This window comes from Peromyscus eremicus, chromosome 23 (genome assembly GCF_949786415.1).
Source record: "Peromyscus eremicus chromosome 23, PerEre_H2_v1, whole genome shotgun sequence".
Classification (NCBI taxonomy): domain Eukaryota; kingdom Metazoa; phylum Chordata; class Mammalia; order Rodentia; family Cricetidae; genus Peromyscus; species Peromyscus eremicus.
In genome coordinates this window covers 19915163-19927969 of record NC_081438.1, presented here as the reverse complement: position 1 = coordinate 19927969, position 12807 = coordinate 19915163, and the positions used below count along the sequence as shown (strand labels likewise).

Sequence of the window (12807 nt, the reverse complement as noted above, 5' to 3'; positions counted from 1 at the left end):
GCACATGGGCACAGACAAATATATACACATAATTAATGAACTTATAGTGATCCACTTGCCTCAGCTGGGATTAAAGATGTGCACCATCACATCCGACCTTTTTAAGAGGGAAGAGATGACCAAGTTTCCAATTTGTCACACTTATGTAACCCAAGCTGGCCTGAGTCCTCCTAACTCAGACTCCCATGTGATGGTTACAGTGTCCACCATCACACCATCACAACTTAAAATCTTTGAAGAGAGAAAGAAAGATGAAAGACCCAACATTACACATTTATGAAACTTCTATACCTAGAGGCTACAGGAAAATCAAGAAGGAAGTGAATCTGAATACACAAATTTAAACGTCCGTCTAGTTTTAAAAAGGCCTCACCTGTGACCAAAATAGAGCGGCAAAAAGAGAGTGGAAAATAACACGACATGTGCCAACGAGGCAGTCTCTTATACAGAGAGATAATATTAATAAAAGCCTGAGATTGGCTGGCAGCTGGCAGGACAAGAGCATGGGTGGGTTCTTTGCAAACTGAGCAGCCTCCTTGAAACCCAAGTGGAAAGTCCTAGTGCATGCATTTGACATTTTCATATACGCCTCCAAACAGGCCTCAGAAAAAGGCAATGCCTGTCCTGCCTGCCATTCCACTCCCAGGGTAAGGGAACCTACTTCCCACAGCCTCAGAAGCAGCATCAGAAAACTTCCATTTTTGCCAATCAACAGTTATCCAATGTTATTGCTGTTTGCCTTTAAAGATTTTATTTTTAAGCTGGGCAGTGGTGGCGCACGCCTTTAATCCCAGCACTGGGGAGCAGAGGCAGGCGGATCTCTGTGAGTTCGAGGCCAGCCTGGGCTACAGAGTGAGTTCCAGGACAGGCTCCAAAGCTACACAGAGATACCCTGTCTTGAAAAAAAAAAAAAAAAAAGATTTTATTTTTAACTATGTGATGTATGTGTGGGGGCAGAGGGTGTCCTGTGCACATGTGAGTGCAGGTGCCCAAGGAGGCCAGAAAAGGGTGTTGGGTCCTAGGGAGCTGGAGCTACAGGTAGTTGTGTGCCTCCAACATGGGTGCTACAGGTTCTCTGTAATGGCAGAATGTGCTCTTAACCTGAGCCCTTTCTTCAGCACCCGATTAACAATTTTTATTGATATTTGTTACCACACGTAAATTTTTTCAAATAAATTAACTACTGATATTCTCTGCTCCCGTGTTGGTATCTCTAATTTTCCATTTGATTCCCAAGTGCTCTTTTTGAATGGTCTTTTTTTTTTTTTTTTTGCCTTCTTTTATGTTATGAAGGCACTATCACACAAAGACATGGCATTTCAAATCTGTACACAGGTTTCATCAACTTCCCTGCTTGATACACATTCCTTGTAAAAGCAGTATTTCGTATATACAACTGACGTCAGGCTTCCGTGTTAACTGCTACAAAACAAAGTATGTAAACACTACTCTGTCCAAGTCATCCCCAAAGATAATCAATCCATGAGACACAATTTAGAGAGTGAGCTGAGCCAGTGGAGGGGCATTCTTCAGGACTTCCAGGCAACTACCCTTTGCTGTGCTTAGCCACAACCTCTTCACTTGAGCACATCAGAACTCTAATCTGAGCACACCATTCCCAAGGCTACCTACCATCCTCCTCTCTCAATACTCTTCTGGAGAAGCAGTCAGCACTGAGATGGACAATCACTAAGTGCCTAAGCAAACAGACTTGGCTCCACCCGAGGAACAGCACTTTGATCCACCACGGGAAGGTTGTTTTCAGTTCTATCTGACTTAGTTCTGCTTTAGCCATTTCACCTTTTCTCATACACTTCTGAGTCACAAGGTCTGAGAATCTGAGTTTATCCAGGTCCTAACAATGCTACTGGGAACCACCTTGGAAATTACGGCTAGAAAGAAAGCACCACAGGTGTGAAGCGACTCATCTCTCCTCCTGACCCCAGGAGGGGATGCCCTTTTCTTTTTCAATTATTTTTATTTTATTCATATTGGTATTTTGTCTACATGTATGTCTACATACCACATATGTGCCTGGTGCCCTCAGAGACCAGAAGAAGACAGACTCTCTAGAACTAGAGTTACATACAGGTGGTTGTGAGCCACCATGTAGGTGCTGGGAATTGAACCTAAGTCCTTGAAGATCAACAAGTGCTCATAACGACTGACCCATCCCTCCAGCCTAAGATGCCCTTTTCTGAGTATGATAGAAGCCTGTGCCAACCTCCCGCTAAGAACTAGAAAGCTAAAACAACATGAAATATCAGTGTTGAAAGGCACTATCACAAATGCACTAAGAAGCTTCTGAAGTACTTCACACTAGGAGGGTCCAGGTCCTGGAAAATGGGCAACATTTTTATAAGGAGGTGACTCCAGTAAAAGGCAGAGAACCCAGGATGTGCTGCTAGAGAGAATAGAGGAAAATTGGGGAAGAGATAAAAATCAAAGCTTGGTGCTAGGAAGGCACTAGTTGATGAGTGCTTGCCTAGCATGGAGGAGCCCAAGGTTCCATCCTCAGCACCACATAAACTATATATGGTGACATATGCCTATGATACTAGCAGCCAAGGGGTGGAGGCAGGAAGATCAGGAGTTCAAAGTCATCCTCAGCTACATAGCGAATAGGAGACCAACCTGGGATACTTAAGACCCTGTCTCACAAAAAGAAAAGGAAAGGGAAGAAAGAAAGAAAGCCATACAAGTATAAGCCCAACACCTAGGAGGCTAAGACAGGAGGACTGCAAGTTTAAGGGCAGTTTGAATTAGCTAGCAAAACTCTATGTCAAAAGAAAAAAAACAAAGGCTGGTGGTAGTGTCAAAACACCTTTAATCCCAGCACACCAGCAGAGGCAGGCAGATCTCTGTGAGTTCAAGGTCAGTCTGGTCTACAGAGTGAGTTCCAGGATGGTCAAGGCTACACAGAGAAACCCTGCCCCAAGAAATAAAACAAACAATATATAGGAAGTTATTAGAGGCTAGTGAGATGGCTCAGCCGGTAAAGGCATTTGCTGCACAAGCCTGATGACTTCAGTTCAATTCCTGGAACCCACATAAAGGTGGAAGGAGAGAACCAACTCCAGAAAGTTGTCCTCTGATCTCCATACGCATGGCATGGCATTTGCAGTGTGCATGCAAGCGCACGCACACACGCACGCACACGCACGCACGCACTCACAAATACACACGTACAAGTAATAAAGTTTTTAAAGACGTTATTAGAGGGGACTGAGTGATGGCTTAGTGGTTAAGAGCACTAACTGATCTTGCAGAGGACCTGGGTTCTGTTCCCAGCATTCACATGGTGGCTAACAACTGCTATAACTCCAGCTTCAGAGGATCTTCTGGCACTGCATGCACATACGTGCAGGCAAGACACCCAAACACACACAAAAAAATTATTTTTAAAAAAGAAATTAGAGAGAAAATGGAATAAATGTGACTCTAATGTGTGTGTGGCTGGGGGTGTAGTGCAGGGGTAGAGCACTTGCCTAAAAGTATGAGGTACTGGGTTTGATTCCCAGCACACACAAAAAAATAATATATATATATATATATATATATATATGGCTGAAATATGCTATTTTAATGTTGTCTCTGTCATAAAACATTCTATTTTGTGGGGCAGGTAACAATATAATAAAGTTTTGCAGAGGAGTCAGTAGTTACTAATAAAGTGGGGAGGGGCTTGGTCTTGCCTCAAATGAATGTACCAGGCTTAGCTATCCCCCTCCATGGGAGAACTCACCCTGTTGGAGGAAGGAAGGAGGGGTGGGGGGGAAGGTGGGGAGGAGGAGGAGGGGGGAGCAGGAGGAGGGATGAGGGGGGATCTGTGGTTGGTATGTAAAATGAATAGAAATAAAGAAAGTTAAATAAAGAGTCAGTGGTTAGCATATGGGTATGAAGGCAACTTTGCCATATGAATCTCATCAATAGTATTAAAAGTGATATATTTGTGACTGGACAGTATCTGAAACCTTCCACAAACTACACAATTACCACATTAGGTTCCAACTATAGTAGCTAACAAACTTTTGAAGACTGAAACATAATTTGCTACATAGACGCCAAGCATATTATCCCAAGACACTAATTATAGAAAACTTTGGGGGGTTTTTTTTGGTTTTTCTTTTTCTTTCATGTACTTCTGAAGATGAAGGCCAGAGGTCTGTGCACACTATGAACTTACTGCACCAATGCACTGCATACCAAACCCTGTGATAGATTTTAGTCAATCTATCTCACTGGCTGTCAATTCTGTTTCTGTTTCTAGAATTCTCATTTGCATTATTCTTATTATAGTCAAAGCTTTGGTCACTGGTCCAACTCATTCTTCAGGGCACATTAAAAAAACAATGTCCAAAGTTGATGGAAAAGTAATTAAGGAGCCACACAACATTGCACAACTGTATTTAGGCAAGGATGGTCCCACCTACTGTTTACTAAGGGTAAATAAGAACAGTCTCCTGGCCACACTAACCATGCTGGCACTCTAGAAATCCTAACTATTATTCCTGAAAGAGTTACTTTTCAGTACCTAAGTGGCTATGTTCCCACCTTAAACTAAGTCCTATGTGTGGGCTTTTCAAGCTAATGATCTCTGTGCTGAAGATAGTATCTCAAAACCTACTTCTAGAAATAAATCCTCACTCTGGTTTTGTTATCCTTTCAGCCCATCTAACACACACACACACACACACACACACACACACACACACACACAGTTCTGACTGCCCAACAACACAAAACAGACCTACTCAAGGTGCTTTCCAGACAGCACAAAATCAAAGCAAAAGCTGAAAAACAAACTACTTCTGAAGGTAGTAGTCTGAAGACTGTACAGTCTTATCTGGATCATGTGAAACAGACCCTTGATTAAATGGTAAGATTGAAACACCTGGATCACATGAGGGACAGAGCACACAGCCCTTCCAAAGCAATTAAACAACAGAGCTGAGGAGTTTCTGATTATCTTTCAAGGTCACTAAGCCATTATATTCTTTTCTCAGCTGGCTGCTAAGAGCATAGCCACCTCTTTAGCCCTCAACCAGAAACTTCATACTTCAGCCCAAGCATTTGGTACAGAGCTGGTCCTTGTTCCCACCTTAACTCTCTGTCTACTCCAAATCACTCATCCACTCACTCATCTCGATTGGTATGTTAACAGCAGCAGGTTGGGCAAGTCTTCACACGTCATTAAGAATCCTTTCTGGAACAAGATGTGATACAAGAGATACGCTCTACTTAAGAAAATTATGGCATAATACAAGGAGATTTTCATCCATTAATAAGCATTTTGAGTTCATTCTCTAAAAGCATCTTTTAAATGTGCTCCAAAGTCCTATCTAAAGGGGGGAAAACTGCTCTAGCAAATAGCATGCCTAAAATTAGAAAATTCTATAGAACCTGTTATAGAGAAACTACAAAAATAAAATATTGTCATTGTGTATTTTTAACTTGAAAACACATAGAAAATTATAAATATATCCTATGTAAAAATTCCCCAAATTGTGAGACATGTATGATAAGGTCACATGAAATACATTATTTTTTCACTTTTACACTTAAAAAAAAAAAAAAAGCCAGGCAAGGTGGCACATACCTTTAATCCCACGGAGGCAGAGGAAGGCAGACTACTGTGAGTTTGAGGCCAGCCTGTTCTACACAATGAGTTGCAGGCCTCAAACAAACTAACAAAAAGAATAAAAATGTAGACCAGTACAATTTTTATATAAAGAACCAATGGTACTTTTAGGTTACTAAAGTAAGTGTAGGTTAACACAAATAAATACTTTTGTCAGAGAAAAACACATAGTGGTACCTCCATACTAAAATCACAAAACAAAGATAACCAATACTGCACGTGCACCTATCTGAAGACACTGTATTTCCTAATTCTGATGAACAGCAGTGGTAGTAGGAGAAGGATAAAAATCAGAAATTGATAAGGGACATTTAGTATTCTGCTCTTGAAAAGTTAAAAGCTCATGTAAAACTTTTTTTATTTTTTTTAAATCAGAGCTTATTTTTATTTTCTAAAAAAAAAAATAATAACCCCATTTTTCTTTCAGGGCTGGGGAGATGGCTCAGTGAGTAAAGGTGCCTGCTGCCGAGTCTAACAACCTGAATCTGATCACCAGGACCCACATGGCTGAAGGAGAAAACCAACTCCCACGGATCGTTCCCTGACCTCTACACATACCCTGAGCATGCATTCACATGTGGGCATGCTCACACACATACAAACTAATTAAATACAAAAATGATTTTAATCCTGTTTTTAACTTTTAAAGATTTATTTTTATATGTATGAGTGTTTGCCTTCATGAGTGCATGTGCACCGTCTATGTGCCTGGCGCCTACCAAGGCCAGAAGAGAACATCACAGTCCCTGAGACCAGTTACAGATGGTTGGGAGCCACCATGTGGGTGCTAGGATTCAAACCCAGGGCCCCTCCAAGAGCAGCCAGTGCTCTTAACCATTGAGCCATCTCTCCAGCCCCACCCCATTTAAAAATTTTAATCCCTACATTTAATTTTAAAATACTACAAACTCAATTATAATGGCTACGGTGAATGGCAACTCAGTAGACTAGCTTGAAAAGTGGTCCGTGGATTTTACTCAAGAACCAGGTGTGGTAGCACAGTCTACACAGTGGTCTACACAGTGAGGTCCAGGACTGCCAGAGCTACATAGAAAGCCTCTGTCTCAAAAAACAAAGCAAGCAAACAAAACAGATTTTACTCGGTTTCCTCATAGCACCACTCCCTAAGGTTAGAGCCCGCAAGGCTCTGGCTACTTTCCTGCTTCAGATCCTTTAACAATCTCTTCCACATCATTTGGGAAAAAATAAAAAGCTTATGACTCAGGACAGGGAAGGTAAATCAGTGGTACAGTACTCACAGAGCATGTGTTCCAGGTGCCCTCAGTACTCCCATCCCCAAGAAAGCCAGCCTATGAACCCCCACCTCAACATGTAATGCTCTATGCTTCCTAGTCAGGATGAACAATGTTTGTCCCTCTGATCATAACTTAGGACTCCTGTTACATCTAATTAACTGATCATAATCACAATTATTGGCTGTCCTAATGATCACAAGCCTGTAAAGAATGCTACCAGAAACAAGGAAAAAGTATGCTCCTATCCCATCGCAGTTACACTTCCTACCCCAGTGGGAAGAGCTTGGGTAAAAACAGAAGCCTCTGATAACAGGCATGATGCTGGAGAGACAGCTCAGGAGTGAAGAGCATGTACTGCTCTTGCAGAGGACCCAAGTTTAATTCCCAGCACTATATCAGGGGACCTAAGAACCTCCTCTGGTCTCCAACGGCACATCGTGTACACATGCTCACACCCACACACAAATACACACATACGCATAACTGAAAAAATAAATGCAGCCATCAGAGTCTCCGGCATGTTAGGCAAGTGCCTTACCATAGAGTGACAACCCAGGCCTTCTTTTGCTATTCTGACAGTCTCACTAAGTTGCCCAGGCTGGTCTGCTCTGGCAATCCTCTCACAGCCTCTTCTTAAAACATTTTAGGAGCTGGGCGGTGGTGGCGCATGCCTTTGATCCCAGCATTCAGGAGGCAGAGGCAGGTGGATCTCTGTGAGTTCGAGGCCAGTCTGGTCTTCAAAAGCGAGTTCCAGGAAAGGCGCAAAGCTACACAGAGAAACCCTGTCTCGAAAAACAAAAAACAAAAAACAAAACAAAAAAAATTTTTAGGAACTTTATTCAAGCATTAAAAATACCAGTTAAAAATAAAATAAAATAAAATATCATGCTTCTCTTTGAAAAAAAAAATACCAGTTAAGCTGGGCATGATGGCACATGCCTTTAATCTCAGCACTTGGGAGGCAGAGGCAGGCAGATCTCTGTGAACTCAAGGCCAGCAGTCTGATCTACAGAGTGAATTCAAGGACAGCCAGAACTACACAGAGAAACCCTGTCTCAAAAAAATAAATAAATAAATAAAAAATAAAAAAATAGAAAAAAAACAGTTAAATAATGATTAGTGTAATAGAAGTCAATTGTTTCCTCTGTACATACTACTTCTTACAGTGTTGTCTGCTAAAGGTGAACATTGGGTAAGATTTGCAAAATGATCTATTTCCATGAAATTCTCATTTTTAGCATGGTAACTTTATTATTAGGCTAAGAAAGCCACTTAGCAGCATTTCTACTGACACATAGGTGTTGATTGTACAGATAACCTCAGCTAGAGATGCTTATCTCACAGCCAATAAAAACGAGTGCCAGAATTTAATTGCACACAGTCAAGATTTAAAAGTCTACAGTACCTAGCCAAAGACTGGGAGAAGTCCATGGAGTGTTCTCATGAAGTCAGCAAATACTCATGAAACCATTAAATGTCCAATATAAATTGAGAGTGGAGAGATAAAAGTAGATTTCCTGTTATTGGAAATTTATAATGGAGCCAGTCTTAGTAAATGAGTACACAATTCAACCCAAACACTTAATGACCAAAAAAGAGAGCCATGCAAGACAGTACCTAATGCTGCGCTACATCGGACACAATCATCTCCAACCACACAGCAGCAGCCTGTGTGTGGGAGCTGCTGCTTAAAGTTTATCTGAACCACAGGATGACCTTGCTTCATGCCCTCCCCTGGCCCTGTCACCAGCGCAGAAAAGCTCCAACTGGCATCTCTGCCCTGCATATCCCTTCAACAGTAGCTTCATGTAGTTGGGTGGCCTCTTCTCCTGGTCCCTGATCCCCCAACAGACACACTAACCTGCCTCCAAAATTCCTACTCCAGCTTGTTGGTCTGAAGTGTTACACATTCTTCAAGACACTTTAGGAAGGTATTCCCTGATCCCTTCTTCCACCTTCCACACTTGACAAGGTTGGCCTGTGTTCTAGTCCTCAGAGCTCTGTGCAACATACATCATGATAGAATTATATTGAAATATTTGTGTTATTTCTGTTTCTTTGTAGTGCTGGGGATAGAATCCAGGGCCTTGGTGCAAACTAGGCAAGCACTCTATACCTTAAAGTATTATTACTGTTCACCTCTGTGATTTAAAAAAAAAAAAAGATTTATTAATCTTCATGTATGAGTATTTGCTTGCATGCATGCATATGCACCATGTGTGTGCCAGGTGCCCTGGAGGCCAGAGAAGGACATAAAATCCCAGGATCTGGAGTTGCAGACAGTTATGAACCACCATGTGGGTGCTGGGAACCAAACCAGGGTCCCTTGCAAGAGCAGCCAGATTCCCTTAAGCACTGAGCCAAGTCTCTAGTCCAATTTTTTTCTAAGCAAGTAAAAATTCAAATCCTGACTTCATCTTAACTCCCTGATTAAGAATCAGTAAATCAACAGGTGGTGGAGCACACCTTTAATCCCAGCACTCAGGAGGCAGAGGCAGGCAGATCTCTGAGTTCAAGGCCAGCCTGATCTACAAAGCAAGTTCAGGACAGCCAGGGCTACAGAGAAACCCTGTCTTGAAAAACAAAACAAAACAATAAATCTTGGAGACTCTCTTGAGCCGTCCACACCTGTGTCTTGAAGGTGTACTGTCCTTTTAAGTGTCTCTCCCTCTCCCTTAACACCTGTGCCTAAACCTATAAGAAAACTGTTTCTTAACCAATTCCAACTTCATTTCATCAAAAGCAAAAAGCGGGGCTGGGAAGACAGCTAAATCTGCAAAGCACTTGCCACACAAGCATGAGAACCTGAGTTCAGATCCCCAGTACACACACACACACACACACAGAGAGAGAGAGAGAGAGAGAGAGAGAGAGAGAGAGAGAGAGAGAGAGAGAGAGAGAGAGAGAGAGAGAGAACTTCGTCTGTAACCCCAGCATGTGGAGGCAGAGACTGAGAGATATCTGTAGCTTGCTGGCCTGCTATGGGGTCTAGCCAAACACAGCTCCAGGTTCACTGAGAGGTCCCGTCTCAAAATCCAAGGTTAGTAAAAAACTGAAGAAGATATCCAACACCAGCTAGCCTCTGGCCTCTATAGTCACACACTGTGAACACACACACCAAAAGAAAAAGACAGAAATCAGTGGCCCACGCCAGCAATCCCAGTACTTGAGAGGCACAGGCAGGAAGATCGCTCCAAGTTCAGAGTCCTGTCTGGTCTACATATGGAATTCCAGGCCAGCCAGGGCTACATGATGAGACCCCGTTCCCTTCCAAAGAAACAAATATAAATACACAACCAAAATAAATAAATAATCCCCCGAACAGTAATCCGTAAAGGATGAATGGGAGCTGGGGATGTAGCTCAGTTTAACAGCCTCTATCTAGCACATGCAAACCTCAAAGTCAGTCATACTAAGTGGCAAGTTTCTTGACAAGACAATTTTATTTGGGACTCTTCTTTTAACTGCGACTGGGGGCGGGGTGTGTGTGTAGAATTTCACTCTATAGCCAAGGCTGGTCTCAAACTCACTAGGCAGCCCTTGTTGATGTTCATGTCGAACTCCCAAGTCGGTTCCTGCCTCAGTTCCCAAACACTGAGATGACCGAAGTGGGTGACTAATCGGGTCTTTCTTTTAAAAGTAATTTTAAGTTTGCAGGTTAAAAGGCCCAACAGTTAACTTCCAAGAGGGGGAGAAAAACTCTTTTTCACACAAAACCAGGTGACTGCTGTAAACTTCTCCTGCCAAAATGTCACATCTAAACTCCACAGGCGGACAGAGCCTACCGCATCCAGCCACACATTTCCCAACCACAGGGATTGGTCACCAGCTCTGAGACACAGCCAGCTGCCCGTGACCTAGTCTCCAAGGCGCTTCCCTCTTCGGAGTCAACTTCCGCGAGGGGATGGATGGAGGGACATCCCCTCAGCTCTTCTCCTAGACATCTCGGCATCAGGGGCTACCTTTACTTTTTTCCCCTCCCCATAAAAAGGTCTTGCTATGTGGCGGAGGCTGGCCTCAAACTCGCGGCCATCCTCCTGCCTCAGCTCCAGGACTTCTCATTCAGAGACACCCATAACCTTGGCCACTACCGCCCGGCAGAAGTATTTCAAAACCCCGCGCCCACAGCAGCCCGCACCATCCATCCCCGAGACCCACGCGGGGTCCGAACGTGACCCTCCCGGCCGCAACCACAACTCGGGACTCGGACGGGACCGGAGCGGCAGCGGACGACCCGGCATCGCGTCCTCCCGGGAGCCCGAGTCCCGCCGAGCTGCGGAGAACTCGGCCGAGGCGGAGAGAGAGGCCGAGCGCGGAGCTCTGGCGGCCTGGCCCTCCGCGCCCGCCCGCCTCAGAGGCGGAACGGAGCGGCCCCGGGTCAGCGCGCGGGCCGGACGCCACCGCCGCCACCCCGCTCCGAGCGGTGAACGCGCCTCCGTGGGCCCCCCGTCCCTCCGAACCTGGTCCGCGGCTCCGCCGGCGTCCGACAGCCGCTCCCAGCGCCGCTTCAGTCAGTCGGCTTCCCTGCCCCGCCCCTGCCCCCGCACGCCCCGCCCCCGGCACCACGAGCACGCGCGCGTCGGCCTGCGTGTTGCGTCACTTCCGCGACGCTTCGGATTTCCGGGGTTTCGAGGCTGCCGGCCGGAAAAGGTACCCTACGCTCGGGAGGTTGACCACGGGAAAGGCTGTAGGGTCCGGGCTCGGGAGCTCGGCACACCGAGTGACCCTCAGGCCATCGCTGGCGTGTCCGCGACTCGAGAGAAGCCGCTCTGTCCCCCCGTCCTTCCTCACTCCATGCTTTCAGCTTCTGCTTGCACTAGCCTGAGGGCGACAAGAAGCCCCGAGGATTAGCAGGAATAGGTCGTCAGAAGAGAGGTCGCAGGGAGAGATAACGCGTGGCTGCTGGTCGGTAAAGATAGATAACAATCCCACTTTACAGTTGAGAAGCCACCTCACCGCCTTTGTTATCTCCCCGGGCCAAGAACCATCCGGGGGGAGGAGATAAAGAGGAAGAATGAATAGAGAAAGAAAAAAATGAGAGAGCCCATGAACTCTACAAATGATCAACCCTGAACTATTAGACAGTCTCCCAGCTCTGGAAAAACCACCCTTCCCGAATGCTTTTTTTCTGTCTCAATTAATGCCTGTGTTCACCTTTTCTGAGCCTTTACTTTTTTTTTTTCCAAGACAGGGTTTCTCCATGTCGTTTTGGTGCCTGTCCTGGATCTCACTTTGTAGACCAGGCCGGCCTCGAACTCACAGAGATCCGCCTGGCTCTGCCTCCTGAGTGCTGGGATTAAAGGCGTGCGCCACCACTGTCCAGCGAGTCTACTTTTTTGTCCCTGGGCATTCAATTCTTGTTCACCTCTAGGAAGAACCTGGTCACCTGGGCAGGTGGCCCACAGAACTGACACTCCCAGTTTGCCTTCACAGATCTCAGAACTTTAAAAGGATTCGAGTTTGAACCTGAAGGGAATTAGTCCAAAAAGCAACCAGGCTGTAACCCCAGTACTGGGAAAGTGGAGACAGGAGGATCAAGATTTCTCATCCCTGGTGTTTCTTGGCCTGGGTGACTTAGAACCTGTCTGAAAATTTAAAAGGTGAAAAAGGCCAGGTGTGGTGGCGTATTACTCTAATCTGAACACTTGGAGGCTGAGGCAGGAGGATGACAGCATGGGCTACACTGTAACCCTGTCTCAAAAAAAAAAAAAAAAGTGAAATGAAAGCTGTAGGTATAGCTTCCTCGCCAGGGCACATGTGGATGATGCAGGAATTTTGAGTGTAAGGGATCCTGATGGTCTAGTTGTATTTGACACAAGGACCTAGGACGCCAGACATGGTCAGATTGGCCTGGAAAATGGCTCCACGCTGGATGTTTAAGGTCTATGAAGTTTAAAGACAGGGGCACTT

General features: G+C 44.9%; 1 protein-coding gene and 1 long non-coding RNA gene across 2 annotated transcripts in view; one reads left to right on the top strand and one right to left on the bottom strand.

Annotated features, from left to right (window-relative positions):
* The window catches only part of Rabgef1 (RAB guanine nucleotide exchange factor 1), a 50147-nt gene extending 38709 nt beyond the window's left edge, over positions 1-11438 (bottom strand). Inside the window, exon 1 of the mRNA XM_059248817.1 lies at positions 11358-11438. The gene's annotated coding sequence lies outside the window, so the exon portion shown is untranslated. The remainder of the gene's footprint in view (positions 1-11357) is intronic.
* Positions 11439-11468: 30 nt separating this feature from the next.
* LOC131898444 (uncharacterized) lies at positions 11469-12507 on the top strand. Its single transcript, XR_009375926.1, has 2 exons — positions 11469-11806; positions 12331-12507. It is a non-coding gene; the product is annotated as an uncharacterized LOC131898444 (long non-coding RNA).
* Positions 12508-12807: the final 300 nt, after the last annotated feature.